Source organism: Herpailurus yagouaroundi, unplaced genomic scaffold (assembly GCF_014898765.1).
Source record: "Herpailurus yagouaroundi ecotype Mexico unplaced genomic scaffold, PumYag 142, whole genome shotgun sequence".
In the NCBI taxonomy this organism is placed as follows: domain Eukaryota; kingdom Metazoa; phylum Chordata; class Mammalia; order Carnivora; family Felidae; genus Herpailurus; species Herpailurus yagouaroundi.
Genome location: NW_024412397.1, coordinates 21,930,768 through 21,951,969, shown reverse-complemented (window position 1 = coordinate 21,951,969; position 21,202 = coordinate 21,930,768). Strand labels below are relative to the sequence as shown.

General features: G+C 38.0%; 1 long non-coding RNA gene across 1 annotated transcript; it reads right to left on the bottom strand.

Annotated features, from left to right (window-relative positions):
* Positions 1–7,841: 7,841 nt before the first annotated feature.
* LOC121032633 (uncharacterized) lies at positions 7,842–21,123 on the bottom strand. Its single transcript, XR_005791401.1, has 3 exons — positions 20,949–21,123; positions 17,662–17,718; positions 7,842–8,246 (listed from the first exon to the last, which is right to left on the bottom strand). It is a non-coding gene; the product is annotated as an uncharacterized LOC121032633 (long non-coding RNA).
* Positions 21,124–21,202: the final 79 nt, after the last annotated feature.

Sequence of the window (21,202 nt, the reverse complement as noted above, 5' to 3'; positions counted from 1 at the left end):
TTTTTTTTAATATATGAAATTTATTGTCAAATTGGTTTCCATACAACACCCAGTGCTCATCCCAAAAGATGCCCTCCTCAATACCCATCACCCACCCTCCCCTCCCTCCCACCCCGCATCAACCCTCAGTTTGTTCTCAGTTTTTAAGAGTCTCTTATGCTTTGGCTCTCTCCCACTCTAACCTCTTTTTTGTGTGTGAGAAGAGCTTTAAATAATAAGACTAAAATATTTAGAGACTGAAAAGGGCTAGTCAGCTCAAAGAAGTTATATGATCAAAAAGATACAATGGCAAGGATTTACAGGACAAAAAAATGGAACTAATAATTATCTTGGAGCTTTTTTTTTAAGTATGTGGATTGTGGAAGAAAGTAGGAAGTATATTTCCACAGACTTTATAGTCAGTGGAAAGTGACTGTTGTATTACAAAGTTATATAATGGTGATCTAAGATATTTAATTTAATTCGGTTACTAATATGGAACCATTGAATATGAAAGTTTTATTTCTTCATTCACAAATGTCTGTTGAATATTTACCATGTACAAATGATTGAGCTGGCACTGGAAAAACAGTGACCAGTATGAATATTTCTGCCTTTATGGAGTTCATAATTCACTTGTGGGGACAAAGAACAGATAGGTACGATAATTGTAATGAGTGCTATAAACTAAGATTATGATATGGAAATATTGCATCTTTAGGAATTATTATTGAGGGGCAGTAGAGACACTTATTTTAGGTGGGGAATGCTTCTTCATAGAGGTAACATTTAAACTAAAACCACAGAATACTAACAGTCCATCCATGTGAATGTTGGCACTATAGAACATTCCAGAAGGAGGGGAAAACTGGCAAAGTTCCAGGTTGGGAAAAGAGCCTGGCTTATCGAAGGACTGGACAGATGGTTAGTGCAGTTGCATTTCATTGAGCAGGAGGAAAAATAGAATGAAGAAATTAAGGATTTAGAATTGGCCATATCCTGCTACACACTGCAGTACTTGCTACTGAGTTTAGATTCAAAAGTAAATAATAGCCAATTGGAGGCAAAAAGAGAGTTAAAATCTGATTTGTGTGTATCAAGATTTTTGAAAAGTGTGCACACTACCTCAGATGTGCAAGATTATGTAGCATTCTTTATCTTCTATGATTGCTTCTGTCTTGCTCACAATTCCCAATTCTTATTGGGTAGTGAGTTAAATCTCAATCTTTTCAATAAAAGGAATCTGTCATTTCATTTAAAGCAGCTTCTTTTGGGACGCCTGGGTGGCTCAGTCGGTTAAGCGGCCGACTTCGGCTCAGGTCACGATCTCCCACTCTGTGAGTTCGAGCCCCGCATCGGGCTCTGTGCTGACAGCTCAGAGCCTGGAGCCTGTTTCCGATTCTGTGTCTCCCTCTCTCTCTGACCCTCCCCTGTTCATGCTCTGTCTCTCGCTGTCTCAAAAATAAATAAACGTTAAAAAAATTTTTTTTTAAATAAAGCAGCTTCTTTCTATTTAACTCTTTGGATAAAGTCACTAAAATCAAGTTCTAACTCCCCACTACAGCTTTTTTTCCTCTTCCCAAAGTTCCCTATCATTGCCAGTCCTCAAGATGGCTCTGGGGAAGCACAAATGTTCTCATGTCATGCTTCACCAAATGTGGACCTCTCTGCTTTCAGCAAATGACCCTTCATTCCATCCCCTTCATCCCTTCACTGATTTGGCCCAATCTGAGGTTTTTTTTTTTTCACTATTAAATCCCTGAGTCTCAGCCTTGTTTTACACCTGGCCAACTAGTCTGTCTACTATGCAACCTCTATTTAAAAGTCACTTCTTTGCCATGGTAATCCTAAGATAGACTCAACTCTCAACTTAGGCCTCTCCCAAATGCCCTGCCGAGAGTATGCGGGAATAACTGGATCCCTTACTTGCCATATACAGGTGGTATTTCCAGTGCTCTTTATGTTGAAGACAACACACCACTTTTCTCTCTTTTCATCTTTCTAGGATGTTCCTTTCCAAGAATGCTGTAGGCCACAACAAATCAGAGTCCCCTGGTTTGGGCCTCATTCCTTACCTGACTAGATTGTCTATCATCCTTTGCCTCTTCACCCCAGGGTTTTACTCCATGGAGATGTGCCAGAAGCCTTATATCTAACTTAGTAATATTTTCATTTCTCCTTGCACACTTGTGTCTGTTGATATGCCATGTCTTGTCCAAGAGAAACTTTCTGCTTACTTTTGAGGTCTGGCAAAAATTCTCCTCATGTCATATCTTAGAAATCTTCACTATTTGTGTATTATATTAATATCTTCATTTCCCTGAAACCATTTGGTCAATGGTTATGAAGCCACAAGGCATTAAAGTTTAAAAAGAATAGACATTTTATTAATTTAATATTTATAAAAATAATATACCAGATGTGTGTGTGTGTGTGTGTGTGCATTAAAAATCACTCTGGCTATTGTGTAGAGAATGAATTCCAAGTAGCAAAAATGAAAAAAAAAAAAAGGCTGCAGGAAAAGTTTGATAGTTGATTCAATTGTGGTGAAGAGATGGAAATGAATGGGTTACATTTGAACTGTGTTTTAGAGGTAGAAATAAGCACAGATGCAAATGGATAGGACGGCATTGGTTTCTGGTTTACACTTTCAAGTTGGTGGTAACTTTTTCTCTGATACAGTAGACTGGGAGAAAAACAGTTTTGGTATGGTATGTATAGGGAAATAAAAATATATAACATTTAAAGAGGCATGTGATATCTAACAGGAGACATCAAAATGTAGATGAACATTTGAATCTGAGAACATGTAATGAAAGGTCTTGTCTGGAGACATAAATTCAAGTTTCCAACATATAGTGGCATCTAAAGCCACAAGAATATACATGGCAGAGAGAAAAGTTGGGCCTAAATTGAGCCCTGAGAGAATCTAGAATATAGATAATTGGTAGAGAAGGAGCAACCAAGTAAGCAGGCTTAGGAAGGGTGGCCAATGACAGGCAAAAATGGGGAAAAAATACAGGAGTTTTCTGTTTGAGGGAAAAATTAGGGAAAACATTGGTATGACAGAAGAGAAAAAGCATTGTAAACAGAGGAAGGGTTCAGCTGTGTTAAGAACTTGGTGGCATTCGGAGTAAGACAAAGACAAAATCGTGTGTATTGAATTTGTCAGTGTGAAGATCATACAAAGGGTAACTAAGTCCCCTAGTTTTCCTGGGATAACCCTAGTTTATGTCCCATGCCCTCATGTAGTTAGTTTCTAGAATAGTAGTTACCATAATATAGTATCTACTTTCACTTTCAAAATATCCTCATTTGGATGATAGTTTTTATGGTCATACTAGTTATCAGTGACTAAAGCAGGAGCAGTTTCAGTGAAGGGATGGAGGTAGAAGTCAGATTATAATGGATCGTAGATGGAATGAGAACATATGAAGTAAATATAATGCATGTGCAATAATTGTGATAAAGTTGTATTATGAAGAACAGAAGAAACATGGGAAATAATTAGAAGGGTAACTGGATCTTATGTGCTTTCAAAAATGAACTATAAAATCACTCAGAAAGATTCTTCTAGAAAACTGAGCAATTTCCAAATCAAATTCATCTGTGTCATAAATTCTCAGAGTGAATAGCAGTATGATTTAAGAAAAAGACCTTCAGGCGAGGTACAATAATTAAACACTCCAGAGAGTGTTGCATAACAGTGAAGGGTTGCCCTGGTTTAGAGTCAGAAATGGAACTCTCCAGAACCAAAAGCAAAGGGGCATGCAGTATCTTTATACAAGAGGATAGAGTGCAATAAGCTGATAGAGTGGTAACTAATATACCAGATCCTATACCAGATCCTATACCAGATCCTAACACCTATAACCTGAAAATTTTACTTTATATGGAATGGAAAAGGGTCTTTGCCCATGTGATTAATTTAAGGATTTTGAGATGGGGAGATTATTTTAGATTATTTGGATGGGCTCTAAATGCAATCACAAGTGTCCCTATAAAGGAAACAGAAGTTTAGACACAGAAACAGAGGAGGAGGAAACAATGTGACCACAGAGGCAGAAATTGCAATGATGTAGCCACAAACCAGGAAATGTTGGCAGCCACTAAAAGCTGGAATCTGTAGAGAACGGATTCTCCCCTAGCGGCTTTGGAGGGACTGCATGCCTGCCAACACCTGGATTGCAATCGCCATTTCAGACTCTGGTTTGCAGAACTGTGGGTGAATACATTTCTGTTGTTTTAAGCTGCTAACTTTGTGGTAACTTGTTATTGTAGCTAGAAGAAATTGATATGATAGGACTGAGTAAAGCTCAGTCCACGCAAGACCATGAAGTCTAAAATGCAACAAATAAATTTTTGAAAAGACAAATGCCAAGTCCAAAGAGATTAGAGGAGATATCTTGGTGGAGAAAAGGAGATGGAGTCTAGAGTTTCAATGTTACCACACAGGTTGGGTTTACTGTATAAAAGTAGGGTGTAAATGAGGGTCCTTGACGATCGTCCAGAAGATCAGCTCACAGTTATGGTGGATTTTATGGACCTTCCAGGTTCAGCAACTGGGAAGATGAATCTGGAATGAGATCCCAGTCAAAAGCATTAACTTCAGGGTTGTTGGCCACGGGGCTTTGAATAGGTGCCTAATTTCTCTGGGTTTGATTTTGTTTGATTTCCCTCTATTTTTATCTATAACACACGGGTAATAATATCTGACTTGCTTACCTCACAGATTTCCTATGTGCATCAAATCAGATACTAGACATAAAAACATTTTATTTTTATGAAGTGTTATTTTATAACTTGCAAAGCTCCAATGGTATTAATTTTCAATACTTGTACTCAGAAAACTGTGACCTACTCAGCCTTCAAGACCTAAAACATAAGTGAGTGGAGGCATCTGCAAAGTATTTTACCAGAAATCCTATACCTGATTAGGGTCCAAAGCCTTCCCTAAGGTTTCTGTGGACTTCCAGAGGGGTGGAGTGGGAAATGTCAGCTCAGGCACTTGCTGACATGCAGCCAGATTCTGTTGGCTAATCTCATTGACGCAACTATTTTTTCATTAAAAACAAAACAAAACAAAAAAATAGAAATATAGGCAGCAGACTTTACTTGAGATTGGGTTGAAGACAGGAACAGAAAGGGTGGAAGAAAGGGTTTTACCTTAGTTGTAGAAATGCAAACATTCCAACGTAATTTTCTTCAGCCATTTTCTCAGAAGGAAATTTCCACTGACCCAGAAATCATGCAGTCCGTGTCCTTACACATCTCCCAGACTCCTCTCTTTCCCTTCTCATCTTTGTCTCTCTGTTCTGTTCTGTTCTGTTCGAGTCCTTACTTCCAAGAGAAGAAATACAAATCCCTCTTATTCTTTCCTTTAGGGAATTATCACTGTCTTTTGTTGTTCAGCCTATTGTTGACAGAACTTCAGACTACCTCCTAACCCAAACAGTTAGTTAAGGTTCTATGTCCCTAAAGACCATTTCCTGTATAGAAGGAATTCTGAAGCCAGCTGTTATAATATAGTGCTTACCCCACAATATGGTAAAATAAAATGGAAACTTTACCCCAGTTTTCTTGCATTTATCTAAGTGCGAGGGAAGAATTCTAGGCCAGACTTCAGAGCAAGAAACAATATTTGCTCTTCCTCTGGATTATCTTGGATCAAAGTGGGACCCTCCTTGAAGCTGAAGTTATGAAAGGTGATTCCTTTCAAACTTTTTACCCTTCTCAAATGTATTTTGTAGACCAAAGGCCTCTTCATTATGAGCATGCACAGAGAAGTCAAACTGACTGAATGAACGAATCTATGGAATGAATGAATGGATTTAATTTAATTTGTTGTTTCATTGACTATGAAAAATAAAGTACTGTATAAAATTAAGAGCCGGGGCGCCTGGGTGGCGCAGTCGGTTAAGCGTCCGACTTCAGCCAGGTCACGATCTCGTGGTCCGTGAGTTCGAGCCCCGCGTCGGGCTCTGGGCTGATGGCTCGGAGCCTGGAGCCTGTTTCCGATTCTGTGTCTCCCTCTCTCTCTGCCCCTCCCCCGTTCATGCTCTGTCTCTCTCTGTCCCCAAAATAAATAAAAACGTTGAAAAAAAATTTTTTGAAAAAAAATAAAATTAAGAGCCAAATATTTTTTTAAATAACATAATTAACATATTTATCAATGTTGGGTAGAACTCTTGTTCAATTCTATCTGATTTACATTCAATAGTAAAGTTTCCTCAATTTGAGCTTTTTCTCAATGTTTCACAAGAGTTTGACTTATGCCGATAATAAATTCAATAATATAATAAACACTAATGAAATTAAACACCTTATATGTACAACATGCTATATTAAGAACCTTATATACTTTATCTCATTTACTATGCAAAACAACACTCTGATGTCTGAAACACTATTATTGCTACTTTATTGATGAGAAAATTGAAACTAGGGTAATGATGTATCTTGCCGTAAGTCATCTATTTAGTGAAAAGCTGGGTCTTTTTTTTTTTTTTTTTAATTTTTTTTTCCAACGTTTATTTATTTTTGGGACAGAGAGAGACAGAGCATGAACGGGCGAGGGGCAGAGAGAGAGGGAGACACAGAATTGGAAACAGGCTCCAGGCTCTGAGCCATCAGCCCAGAGCCCGACGCGGGCTCGAACTCACGGACTGTGAGATCGTGACCTGGTTGAAGTCGGACGCTTAACCGACTGCGCCACCCAGGCACCCCAAAAGCTGGGTCTTAAACACACTTCTGTCAGCTCTAAAATATGTGCTTTTTATCACCAAATTGAATACCATTCAATGGCTAGTTCTAAGAAATTCCTTAATGAAGCGTTTCATAAACTGTAGTGATTGTAAAATCTACCTGGAGCTCTTGTTAAAATAATAAATCCTAGAGCCCTGTTCTAGAGATACTGATTCAGTTGGTCTGGGTTAAGTCTGAGAGTCTGTAACTTTAACCACCTCCCCAGTTGATTTCTATTCTCATATCACATATTAATAAGAACTCTGCTTCTCTCAATAGAAAATCCAATATGAACTCCTAACTTAAATTTTAAAAAAGAAAGCATATTGGCTTAGATACCTGAACAACTTAGGGTAGACTAACTTTAGACACGTCTCTATTGTCAGATTGTACCAATAGTTCCATAATTGACTCTTCTTGGTCCTGGCCTTCAATCCTATAGGTCCATTCCTGAACCAAGCATTGTGATCAAGTGGATAGAATTTGCTCTTTTCTTAATACTGTTTATTTACTCCTTCTTCAAGGCCCGGGGGGGGAGGGGGTGTCAATTGAAGCCCATGAAGTGAGAGAGAATAAGGGAGGGTACAATTGATCGCTATCAGAAGGAAGAAGTGGATGCTAGGTGGCAAAAATAAATGTACACTAGATTTCCCTAGTAGAATTAAAAGTTATAAGAATAGACTGTCAACTGCTTTAAGAAACTATCAAAATCATATGACTGGAAAGTTTTCCTTATCATAGCCAGGGTATCTTAATCGCTAAGGTTTTGTCCTCCAAACCTGTACATTCAGACAGATTACAACAAAGCCATCAGCAAGATTCATAGCATCTTCATGTCTGAAGGAGATGAACTTATTGTATTATCCAATGCAGGGAGAAAGGAAATTGACCAAAATATGTCCTCTCATTTTGCAAAACAAGTCTGTCTCAACTCTTTTTTGCTTAAATAGTAAAAAAATAATAATAATCCTATATTTTGGGAGTAAAGTTTACTGGATTCATGTTAAATTATAAAGCCAATTTTTTGGATATTCATATCTTGGAGTTTTTTGCTTCAGTGTGAAGAAGGAAAATGTTTACTAAATTAAGATAAAATAGCTTTACTGCCTATTTGCAATTCTTGTTTAAAATTGGATATACTTTATCACTGAATATTTCCCAAAATATAACTTGATAACCATCTGGATTCAGTGCTTTCTTCCTGATACTTTTGTAGATAAATGGCTTCTTAATGACTCTTTTAATCCCAAAGGATGTATTAGACTCCAAAATTTCATGTTTAGATAACCCAAAAAGAACCCATCTGATTTCTGCAGCTTCTTTACCTATAACTGCATTTCAAAGCTTTAGGGATATCAGAGTATTTTTCTCAGAAGTTCTGAATCCCGAGAAAAACCATAGCCAATATTATTGTTCTTCATTATTGTATATATGATATATATTGCTCTCCTTTATTGTTCTCGTCTTCTTTTTGAAATGGCTGTTGTCTCATCTGTTTCTTGTTCTTCAACTCTACTTTGTACCTGTGGAGGTACAGAAAACACTGAAGAAATAATAATTTTCACATATTGAAGAAAGCTATTGAATAATATTTTGCTTCAAGTCATAAAGAAAGCAGATCTAGAATACAGTTCTCTAAAGACATCTCAAGATTTCTTATATAAGACAACATCTTACATTAATTTTCTCTATAAATGTCTTATTTTTATTAGCTTTTAATTTTTAATGTTTATTTATTTATTGAGAGAGAGAGAGAGACAGAGAAAGAGAATGTGTGTGAGTGGGAGAGGGGCAGAGAGAGAGGGAGAGAGAGAATCCCAAAGAGGCTCTGTGCTGTCAGCACAGAGTCCGATGCAGGGCTTGAACCCCCAAACTGTGAGATCGTGATTTGAGCCAAAATCAAAAGTTGGATGCTTCTTTTGGGATGAGCACTGGGTGTTGTATGGAAACCAATTTGACAATAAATTTCATATATTAAAAAAAAAAAAAAGAGAGTTGGATGCTTAACTGACTGAGCCAACCTGGCACCCCTCCATAAGCATCTTTTGAGATAGGCATTTAATTCAATGTAGATAAGTGTGATTTAAAGGATAGTAGCTAAGACTATGCTACAAACATGAGTTATAAATAACTATAAATATCTATGGATATGTAAAGCACCCCAGTTAAATAATTTTCCTTCCTTTCTAGCTTATATTTTAATGTTAATACTAGATGAAGGAGTGAATAGAAAGACTGTTTCAGGTGATTACTTTGAACACAGATGAACCTCAGAGTTTAAGCCACTAAAAAAAGGGCCCCTGAACATGTTTCTTTATGTGTAAAAGTTGGAAAATGACAGCTATTTGCTTCTTTTGAACTTTAGATCTATAAATGTGCCCACACCTCAGAATACTCATTCCACACTTTCTAAACATCTTTCAGTTTTGCTCCTTCTGATACTGACAAATACTGCATCTTAATACAGAATTACACAAAATAATTCTATCATCCAAATATGAAAAAAGAAATGAGAAAAGTAAAACTTATCTCCTCAAAACACAAAAATTAAAGGACCATAAAATGGAATAAATAGGAAGTGACTTTGAGCTCTTCTAGAGCAATCTTCAAGAATGTATGAAATTTGGGTAAAATAGGTAAAGGGGTTTAAGAGTACACATACTGATGAGCACTGAGAAATGTATAGAATTGTTGAAGCATCGTATTGTACACCTAAAATTAATATAACACTATGTTAACTACACTTTAAGAAAAAATAAATTAATCTGAGGTTTAAAAAATCATTAAATTAAATTTTATGTTTATTTTTTTTTTAATGTTTGTTTTTAGAGAGAGACAGAGCCTGAGTAGGGGAGGGGCAGAGAGAGGGAGACACAGAATCTGAAACGGGCTCCAGGCTCTGAGCTGTCAGCACAGATTCCCATGCGGGGCTCAGACTCAAGAACTGTGACATCATGACCTGAGCCACCCAGGGGCCCCAATGTTTATTTTTGAGAGAGAGAGAGAGAGAGAGAGAGAGGCGGAGTGAGAGCTGGGGAGGGGCAGAGAGAGAGGGAGACACAGAATCTGAAGCAGTCTCCAGGCTCTGAGCTGTCAAAACAGAGCCCAATGCGGAGCTCGAATCCACAAACCGTGAGATCATGACCTGAGCTAAAGTCGGACCCTTAACCTATGAGCCACCCAGGTGCCCCGAATTTAATTTAATTAAAAAAAAAGAATGTCCAACATGTGATTAGAATGCTAAGGCTTCTAGTAGTATAATGGTATCTCTTTCAGTTTCTAGGGACTAAAGCTGAACCTGAATAAAAATGGGAAGTTTATTGGTTCATATAATCAAACTACAAAAGCATTAGCAACCACATATACAAACCAGGCACAAAAAGTGCTCCCCCAAATTAGCCATTCCAACAAGACTGGACTACATCTGCAGCTGCTATTGGACTGCACCCTAGGAGGCTTGCACCAGCTGTAGCTAAGAATCTGCGGGAAGAGCTCTTTGATCTACTTTGAGGAATGTGCTTTTACTTGGACCGAGCACTGTGGGCAGGTGGCCTCGTCTGGGCCAAGTGACCACACCTGTGCCTGGGGAGAAGGCCTTGTGGCTTGGCACCTGCAACCAAAGAAACATGGGCAGGCGGGGTCACTGATGAGGGGAGGAAGGAGAAACCGCGTGAAGGGACAGAGAGGTGCCCTTTCTACAACACTCTCTTTCTCCAAGACAGTCCTCTTTCTAGAAGCAAGTGTTCTGGAGTAGAAAAATTCAACACTGGGGCGCCTGGGTGGCGCAGTCGGTTAAGCGTCCGACTTCAGCCAGGTCACGATCTCACGGTCCGTGAGTTCGAGCCCCGCGTCAGGCTCTGGGCTGATGGCTCGGAGCCTGGAGCCTGCTTCCGATTCTGTGTCTCCCTCTCTTTCTGCCCCTCCCCCGTTCATGCTCTGTCTCTCTCTGTCCCAAAAATAAATAAAAACGTTGAAAAATTCAACACTGTCCACTTCAGCATTCTACATATAAAGTCTAATTTAGACTAGAAAAATACCTAAATAAATTGTGAAAATAAATGAGAAAAAATCATAAAACATAGATTTGTGTGTTGAACCACACATTTAATATAAAGGAGAGAGAAAATGTTTCCATTTAGAATTTATTTTTCTGCATCATGGAAGTGACAAAGGGGTCTTAAACAGGGAAATGTGTCCGGAAGAGGTCCTTTTGTTTTTCTAGTAAATTTCCCTGTTAGGGGTTGGCATTCCCCAGAGTGTAAAGAACAATCAAATTTCATTCAAAATGAGAATCAACTGTCAGGAAAAAATAAAAAATTTATTGATGCTTTGTGTTCATGAATTTTTCTTCAGTATTTGAATGGTAAATGCCAGTAGAGGAACAGTTTGATTTCAGAATTTCCAGTCATTGCATGTAGGCTACTACCAAAAGTGCTGTATTCACTATTCTAACCCCATGAGCCTTTCTTTTTTTTTTTTTTTTAATTTTTTTTTCAACATTTATTTTTCGGGCAGAGAGAGACGGAGCATGAACGGGGGAGGGGCAGAGAGAGAGGGAGACACAGAATCGGAAACAGGCTCCAGGCTCTGAGCCATCAGCCCAGAGCCTGATGCGGGGCTCAAACTCACAGACCGCGAGATCGTGACCTGGCTGAAGTCGGACGCTTAACCGACTGCGCCACCCAGGCGCCCCCATGAGCCTTTCGACATAACATCCTTTGGGGAATTCATTCCTGATTATCCACTGTGTGCTCTGGGAATGCTTGATTACCTGAGACAGACACTGTCCTGAATGCATGGAGCTTCTGTTTACTGGGCCCAGACTTAGAGTCATGGAGGGCATCTCAGAAAATGTTACATGTAAACCGAAACTATATGATGAGTTCTGTGTTAAACAGCTTTATCTCGCATAGGAGACGAAAGGGATACTGAAACATGTAACTATTTGTCACTTTGGCAAATTTTCAGTACTAGGTTTGAGTTGGCTTAAGAGGAAAGCATGATAACACACATAGGGCACCATTTCTATACTCTTCATCCTCTAAATGTGGCTTTCTAAGAGAAGGGTACTTGAGACATGTCCATTCATTTAACAAGCATTTGTTCAACCTCCAACATGAGACCCATATATATGGCACTTATGAATGAAGCTTGGTTTATCTGATCAGGATTTCCTAGAGCAAAATGCTGTTTGGTTCAAGATGGAAATAAAATATGGTGACTATTGCTGACAGTGCATTCATTCACTTAATATTTGTTGAGCAGCTTCTCTGTGTGAGGCACCACAGGAAGCAGTGGGAACACTACCATAATCTTAGCAATCATAGTAACAGCAGTAACAGGCATTTCAGAAGCATTACATTGAGTGCCAGGTATTTCATTCAATAATTTGGGCAAGTTACTTAGCCCACCTCCCTTCTCCATAAAATGCAGACAATAACCCCTGCTTACCAGGTGGGTTTATTGCAAGGATCTCTTTAAAAAAAAAAAAACACAAAAAACCACAACAATTTTCAAGCTATAAAATGCTATACACATCACGGGTGTGTTACTGTTATTTTCAATATACCATTTTATACCTCTGAAGTATTTAATTTTTCTTCCCTTTCTTCTGCATGGTGCTTGTTCATAGAAGGTCAATCTTCTATCCCTTCGTGAAGCAAAAGGTTCCCCAACCATTCTCCTCACAGTAGCTCATTCTGATCTTCCAGCTTTATCAGCCCTACTTAGCCTATCACACTAGTAACCTGCATCATGGGATTTGAGTAACCGTGTGCTCCAGCCTCTTGCCTTCTGTTAAGTGAATGTGTGCCAAGTTACTCAGGCAGAACTTCCCTGTGGGGTCACATATACAGTGTGAAGAGGGAAAGGGCTCAGCCAACGCCAGGAAGAAAAGCAAGTAAACATAGGGCTCTGTTAAATATCCTGTTAACTTTGTTGATAGGGCCCTACTTGACCTTTCCATGGCTGTGTCTCCCTGTGCCCCCTCAGCCGACATAAAGGCTGCTGGGTCTCCCAACGACTCTGACCACCTGTGCACTGTAGGCTGGCATGTTACCAGGAGGTCTGCTGGGTAGCAGTCAGAGTGGCCATTCACATGCACTAATAAGGCACATTTGAACCCAAAAAGCTACTGTGCTTTCAGCAACCCTGTGGCTATTATTAAATATAATTTTTGTTAGTAACTAAATTCAAGTTATTGCTCTTAATTGGGCAGTGGAATTAGCAATTCAAGAACCCAAATATGGGGGCACCTGGGTGGCTTGGTCCGCTGAGCATCTGACATCGGCTCAGGTCATGATCTTATGGTTCGTGTGTTTGAGCCCCACATCAGGCTCACTGCTATGAGCCTGTCAGCACAGAACCCACTTTGGATCCTCTGTCTCCCTCTCTTTCTGCCCCTCCCCGACTCACGCTCTCTCAAAAAATAAATAAAACTTAAAAAAAAGAATCTAAATATGATTTTCCTGTGAGAACTGGCATGTAGGCCTTAAAAAAAAGGAAATGTTTCCACTATGGAAGTTGGTATGTAGATGTGGCATTGTCTGCAGTTCTGAGGTAATATATTCTGAAAACAATGCATGACTTTTCTGAAAGTACTAACAGATTTCAAGAAGATAGCTTTTATTTTCCCACTTATTGTTAATCAACTTTGATGAGGTATGTTGCTATTCTGGGTTGAGTATTGTCCCAAAAGTAGTATCCCCCCAAAAATTTATATCTACCCAAAACCCCAGAATATGACCTTATTTGGAAATAAGGTCCTTGTAGGCATAATCAAGTTAAAGTGAAATGGGTCTTAACCCAATGGTTGGTGTCCTTTTAAGAAGAGGTAAGTTTGGACACAGAGACACAGAAAGGAAAATGCCAGGTATCAATGGAGCAGAATGGAGTTATGTGGCCATCAGCTAAGGAATCCCTAGGATTGACTATGGACACCAGAGCTGTAAGAGCCAAGGAAAGATCCTTCCCTACAGCATTCAGAGAGAGTGGGGTCCTACAACACTTTGCTTCGGAACCTCAAGCCTCCGGAACTATGAAAGAATAAATTTCTGTTGCTTTAAGCCACTCAGTTGGTGGTCCTTTGTTATGGCAGCCTTAGCGAATATAATTACATAAAATAATAAGCACCAGTTTTAAGTGTACAGTCCAATGAGTTTTGACAAATATATACACCATGTAATCCCTACCAAAATAAAGATATAGAATATCCTCAGGAGCCTAAAGAGTTCCCCTTTGTCCCTTCTAAAGCTACCCCTCCAAAGCCCCCCGGACACACACCCAGCCTCCGAAAACTTCTGGCTGCATTCATGTCATTAGGTCTATTCTAGAATGTTATATCAATGGAATCACATAGTGTGTACTTTTTTCTGTCTAGCTTCTTTCATTCAGCCCAGTGGTTTGGAGGTCCATCCCTATTGCATGTCGCAGTATTTTGTTCCTTTTTGTTGCTGAGTAGCATTCCATTGCATGGAAATACTACAATTTGCCTATCTATTCACCTGTTGGTAGACAATTTTGGTTCTTCCTGTCTGGACTATTATGAATAAAGCTGCTATAAATATTTGAACAAAAATTTTTGGGGTGTACATGTGTTTTCATTTCTCTTAGGAAATTCAGATGTCTAGGAATCGAGGAAGATATTTCCTAGATCTCTAGGAAAATAAAATCATATGGGTCATATGGTACTTCCATGTTTAATTTTATAAGAAACTGGTGAACTGTTTTCCAAAATGGATGTACTATTTTATATTGCCATCAGCAATGTCTGAGAGTTCTGGTTGTTCACCTCCTTATAGATACTTGATATTGCCAGCCTCTTTAATTTGAGCCATTCCATTGGATATGTAATGGTATATCACTGTGGTTTTAATATTCATGTTTTGATGGTTGAATATCTTTTATGTGCCATTTGCACATCTTCTGTTTTGAAGTCCTTGTCCAATCTTTTCCTCATTTATTTAATTGGGCTGTCTATCTTTTTTTATTGAGTTGTGAGTGTTCTTGATAAATTCTGCATCAAGTACTTTGTCAGAGATATATGTACAGATGGTCCCTGATTTACAATGGTTTGACTTACAGGTTTTTGGCTTTACTATGGTGTAACATGACAACAACTGACACATGGGCAACCATTCTGTATCCATAACACCATTCTGTTCTTCACTTTCAGTGTTTCAATACATTACATGAAATAGTCAATGCTCTAGTATAAAACGGGTTTTGTGTGAGATGATTTTTCTCAACTATAGGTGAATGTAAGTGTTCTGAGCTTGTTTAAGGCAGGCTAGTCTAAGCTATGATGTTGGGTAGGCTAAATATATCACATAAATTTTCAACTTAAGATATTTTCAGTTATTGGGACATAACCCCATCATAAATCAAGAAAGATCTGTACTGGGATACTTTCTCAACATCTGGCTTTCCCTTTATTTTCTTAATTGTGTATTTCAAAAATCAAAAGATTTAAATTTTGATAAAACTAATTTATCAATGCTTTTCATTTATTGTTTATGCATTTCATGTTCTGTGAGATAATAGAAAAAACATATATATTGATCATTATTCTCAGTTCCCGGCACAAAGCTTCTGAAACGCTTGGAATTTCCTAAGTAATAAGAGCACTGGGAGGATCTTTTGTTGTAATATTTAGTCTTCGCTTCCAGTTTCTTTCACAGAACTCCTGAAGCCCTTGTAATTTCCTGGGTGATAAGAGTGTCTTTTGCTCTAATGTGGTATCTCTGAGTAGGCTCCTGGACAGCTCCTGGGTAAGTGTTGGTTACCAGAAGACCAAGCCACCATTAGAAGTGAGGAATTTTCAACCCCACGCCTTTTTATCTTAAGAAGGAAGAGGGGCGTCTGGGTGGCGCAGTCGGTTAAGCGTCCGACTTCAGCCAGGTCACCATCTCGCGGTCCGTGAGTTCGAGCCCCGCGTCGGGCTCTGGGCTGATGGCTCGGAGCCTGGAGCCTGTTTCCGATTCTGTGTCTCCCTCTCTTTCTGCCCCTCCCCCGTTCATGCTCTGTCTCTGTCCCAAAAAATAAAAAATAAAAATAAAAAACGTTAAAAAAAAATAAAAATAAAAGAAGGAAGAAAGGCTGAAATGGAATTAATGATTGATCCCACCTGGTGATGAAGCCTCCATAAAAATCACAAAAGTACAGGGTTTAGAAAGCTTCTGGGTACACGTGGAGGTGCTGGAGAGGCGAGTAGCTGGAGTGAGAATCTCTGTGCCCCTTCCCAAGTACCTTGCCCTATGCATCTCTTCTGTTTAAATGTTCATCTGTATGTATCCTTTATATCCTTTTATAATAAACCAGTACACATCAATAAATTGTTTTCCTGAGTTCTGTGTGCTGCTCTAGAAAATTAATTGAAGCAGGAGAGGGTTGTTGGGACCTCTAGCTTCTAGCCAGTCAGAAGCACAGTTGACAGTCTGGACTTGTGACTTCCACCTGATGAGGATGAGAGTGAGGGTGGTCTTGTGGGACTAAGCCCTTAACCTGGAGATCTGGTGCTATCTCCAAGTAGATGGTGTCAGAATTGAGTCAAATTGTAGGACACTCAGCTGGTGTCATGCAGAATTTCTTGGTATGGCATAAACCCACATCCATGTGGTGAACAGAAGTGTCAGAAGTATTATGTGTAAAAATAAAGGAGAGACACACAAGAGGTAGGTACTGAGGTTTTGTCTAATTCAAGAGGGGAAAATTAGGTAGTGTTCTCTTTTTTTATGTTTTTTTATTTTTGAGAGAAAGAACATGCATGTGAGTGGGGGAGGGGCAGAGAAAGAGGGGGACCGAAGATCCGAAGCAGGCTCCCTGCTGTCACCAAGCCCAAGGTGGCCCTAGAACACAAGATCCTGAACCTGAGCCCAAGTTGGATACTGACTGAGCCACCCAGGCACACACACACCCCACCTCCAGTAGTGTTTCTAATACATGTCCTAAGAAAATTTTTCTACCCCAAGGCTATTTAGCCCTGTTTTCTTCTAAAAGTTTCATAGTTTTAGCTTTATATTTATTTCTTTGATCCACTTAAATATATTTTTTATGTGTGGTATGAGTTATGTTCAAGATTTGCTTTTTTTCCATATGGATATTCAATTCTTAAAGCAACACTTATCTTAAAAATATACTTTCTTCATTAAATAACCTTGATACCTTTGTTAAGAAATCAATCCACTACATATGTGTAGGCCATTTTGGACTCTCTATTCTGTGTCAGTGGTCAGGATATCTTTCTTCTTTTTTTTTTTTTTTTTAATGTAATTGGTCTTGACAATGAACATGTTAAAATGACTCTCCTTTATTTGTATGCTCATCAATTCTACAAATATTTAAGAACCACCTTATATTCAAGGCATTATATCAGACTCTATGAAGTATGTAAACCTGATTAAGATGATATCACAGTTCTTGAGAATGGTATACTTTTAGAACAGAGTCCAGAACACAGGTATTGATGAGTATATTTATGTGGGGTTGGGGCTGGTGGTGTTAGGAAACGGGTTTATGATCCATTGAAACTTTATTCACAATCTGGTATATGAGTACCTGAGTGCCTTTTGTTAGATTTTTAAAGAAGTGGGGTAAACTGTACCCAGAAGAACAACCTATCCTGAAATAAATCTACTGCAAAGCATCAAAAAAATGTTGCTGTCATGTCTCTCAAGAAGCATAATGGCAGAATTAGGAAGAGCAGAATTATGAATGGCAGAAAACCAGTCAATGTGGTTTTTTTTCTTTAAAAAAATCAGTTCACTGACTAATATATATATATATGTGTATATATATACGTATATATATACACATATATATATATATTTGCGATTTTATGGACTTTAAACAAAATTTTTTCACTTATAGACAGGTAATCTGATTTCATTTCTTTTAGATAATTCTATAGATGAGAAGTTTCTAGTCAATGTACACACTTACCTGTCTTCTCTGGCTCATGACACATTTTTTCTGAGCTAATCTTATGTTGACATATTTCTGAAACGTAAAAGGAAATCAACCTAAATTCTCATGTCAAAAACAAACCCACAATATGGGTACTTAATTGATGTCGAGAGCAAATTAGCAGTAACAAGTTCAACATTATTTACCTAAGAAACAAAAAGCATAGAAGCTCCAGTGCAAGACAGCAGTCTCTCTTTCATCTCATTGTGGTGCAGATCAAAACAGGGTATCATTAGGGACTAATTTGCCACAGGACACACATGAGTGGAACAAACACCTACATGCTTGTGGAAATATCTACATAAAAATACTAGTATGGGAGAGAATAGAAAGTTTATTCTATGAGAGAAAAATAACGTAGAATTAGGTAGTTATTCTGGCTTCTGTGCCTAAATGGTATTGACTATCCTCCGGTTAAAATCTCCTTTTCCGTATTCTTCTCACAAGGCACTATTTCCGTTTTCTGACAATTACATTAAGCAGTATTATAAATCTTGTGTTTCCCTACCTGTTAAACTGGGTGCCATCCCTGTTCTACTGCCTCAAAATGATGTTCGTCTTTCCACTAGTTAATGTATAGAATCTATATAATTTTGGAGTGTATCTGGCATGAGGAAGGTCCTAAACCATACCTTTGTAACTGAGATATCCTTCCTTGTCTATGGAGGAATTCTTAGAGATTACAAAGAAAATAAAATGTGTCTTCTGAGAACAAATATTACCTAATTTATGGGGACGTTTTCTTACTACTCTTCCTTCTTCTAATAACATTCCTCTTTCTACTTCTGCACCTTCTGATACCACGTGATGAGATGTATATCTGTTTTGAAGTGGCAAGACAGGGTTTGGAAACATGATAATAATTTGGGCTGAAGTGAGAGGGCTCCTAATGTAGCAATTCAGTTTTGTTTCTGTGTTAATGAAGACTTTTGATATGGGTGTGAGCTCTCACTCTATGAACGTCCCTACATGAGGGTAATAATTACAATACTCCAAAATAACTACAATTGATTGTTTTGTGATGCCTATAAGTAGTCCCAAGGCTCCCAAGGGCCATTACAACCCTAAGTCCTTGTGTTATTAAGAGAAATTAATCAAAACATTCACCCACGGTCAGTTCTGAATATAGTTAAACATTTTATTTCTCCCTAAATACATGAATAAGGTTTTTTTTTTTTTGAGAAGAAAAAAATGCATATGCATATGACCTAAGTATATTCTATATATAGAAAAAACTTCACTGATTGAAACCACTGGGAAGAAACCATCGTGATTAGTATAAAACCAAAGCAGTTATGTAATGTTTTAAAAAAAAGTGAAGGTTAATGACTTTTAAGTAAATATAGTAACTTGAAGAAGTTTAACAAATTGTTGTCAAGCAGAATTCTTTGATGATCGGCCTAATGAATGGATAATAAATAGACTACTTTCAAAGGAGCACAGCAATTATATGTATGTTAATGGTACTTCTACTGTCCTTTAAATCAGCCAGTCCTACAAAATAGGCTAAACATTTGCCCTACAATCTTAATTGTACAATTAATTTGCTTAGATATCATTTGATTTTAAACGCACACATAGCATAAAAGTGAATTCTGTATAATTTAAATAAATTCTCTACACCAATACCCAATAGTTCCAGGTTTCATAATGGTCAGAATTAAAGAGGTTCATGGTGATTCGGACTATTGTTGATATTTCCACATAAGTTGTATGAAGACAGTTTCTATAGATAGTTGTCAATCTGGAAAAGATGACAAAGTTTCACCCTTTCAGAGCTACCATTTCTTTGGAATACACATTTTTACATGTGGCAAAATAACAAATTAAATTGACAGCTAAGATAGCAGAGTAGAATTCAGGTTTGGAAACAGGCAGACACCAGCATAGTACCAAGAAGCTCTGAGATCATAAGCCAGGTATTTGACTTCCATAAGCCTTAGTTTCCTCATCTACAATATGGAAACCACCATGCAGAAATGTTTACACAGGATGAAAAGAGATGATTATAAAGCTCCTAGCATGATAAGTAGCAGCTAATAGATAGTAAATGATAGCTAGTGCTCTTAAATTTTTGGTTTTGTGGTTGTACTATGGAATAAGAAAAAACAAAAACAAACAAAAGAAAAAGAACTCTGATGCCAAAGTTCTTCCAGCCATGAAGACATGAAGCCATGCCTTCCCAGCCATGCAGAGGCATTGAACACTTCTAACATGCAATTCTAACATTTGCTCTAAAATAGGAGCCTGTTTCCGATTCTGTGTCTCCCTCTCTCTCTGCCCCTCCCCCGTTCATGCTCTGTCTCTCTCTGTCCCAAAAATAAATAAATGTTGAAAAAAAATAAATAAATAAAAATTAAAAAAAATAATAATAAAATAGGAAAGAAATTATGTGGAATGTACAAATTTGTCAAGCCACGCACATGAATAAAAATGAAAATTTTATGCAAGTTATTAGAAAAATAATACATGAAATGGCTGAGAAACTGCAGAGTGGCCAGGCCTGAACAAACTCCCCAACCTCGAAGCCAGTCAGATTTCAGAAGATAGTAACAAGCACTATCTTGTTGTCATCTTTATCTCTGAGCTGATTTACTCAAACAAAATTCACATCATTTGGCTACATGAATGTCTGAAATGAATAAAATTTATTAGCGCTGAGGAGAAATGCCATCTTTTTGTATATAAAATATAATATCCTCTCTTGACCAATAAAACACCAACCCAAGATAAATTTATTAGGAAACCACCATTTTAGCACATGCTATTTATCACGAGTTAGTTTATTCTCACATCATATCTCTCTGTGTTTAAATGTGATATAATAGAAAATGCTTTCATTAATCCCTTCTGACATACTCCAGTAAAATTCCCAAGGTCTTAGAAACACAGAGAGAAAAGTGGTAGTTTGGAACTCATTCTCAGATCTATCCTTGGATCATCCTTTAGAGATAATGTCAGGGAAATGGAACATTTGTGCAGGATAATGGTTACCTCCTGTTACAGTAATACTGAAGTAGAGAATTTTTTCAAATCAAAAAAGGGAAAGTAGTGATGTTTATTTTCAAAGTGGAGATCATGTTTGTCTAGAATATTCTCTCTACCACTCACACTTCATTTCTTTTTCATAAATTCCATGGATAGTTGAACAAAAAAGTTTTCTCTTCCAACTTGATCTCTTGGAATCACCATTTGTTTGATTCATGAAGGAGTTAATCAAATTTGGTACAACACTGAGGAATATAATTACACCTGAAATTTACCTTAAGGCTTGGTCCACGGTTTAGACATATGTGATGATCTTTTTCATGTATCAGCCTGGCTAGGCTGCAGTCCCCAGTCATTCAGCCCCCACTCATTCAACTGAGCACTAATCCAGGGATTGCTGTAAAGGTATTCTGTAGATAGGATTACACTCTCTTAAGGGTGATCCTGACTCAATCAATTGAAAAGTCTTAAAAGCCAAGCTGAGGCCTCTCTGAAAAGGAAACAAATTGGGCCTGTGGACAGCACCTTC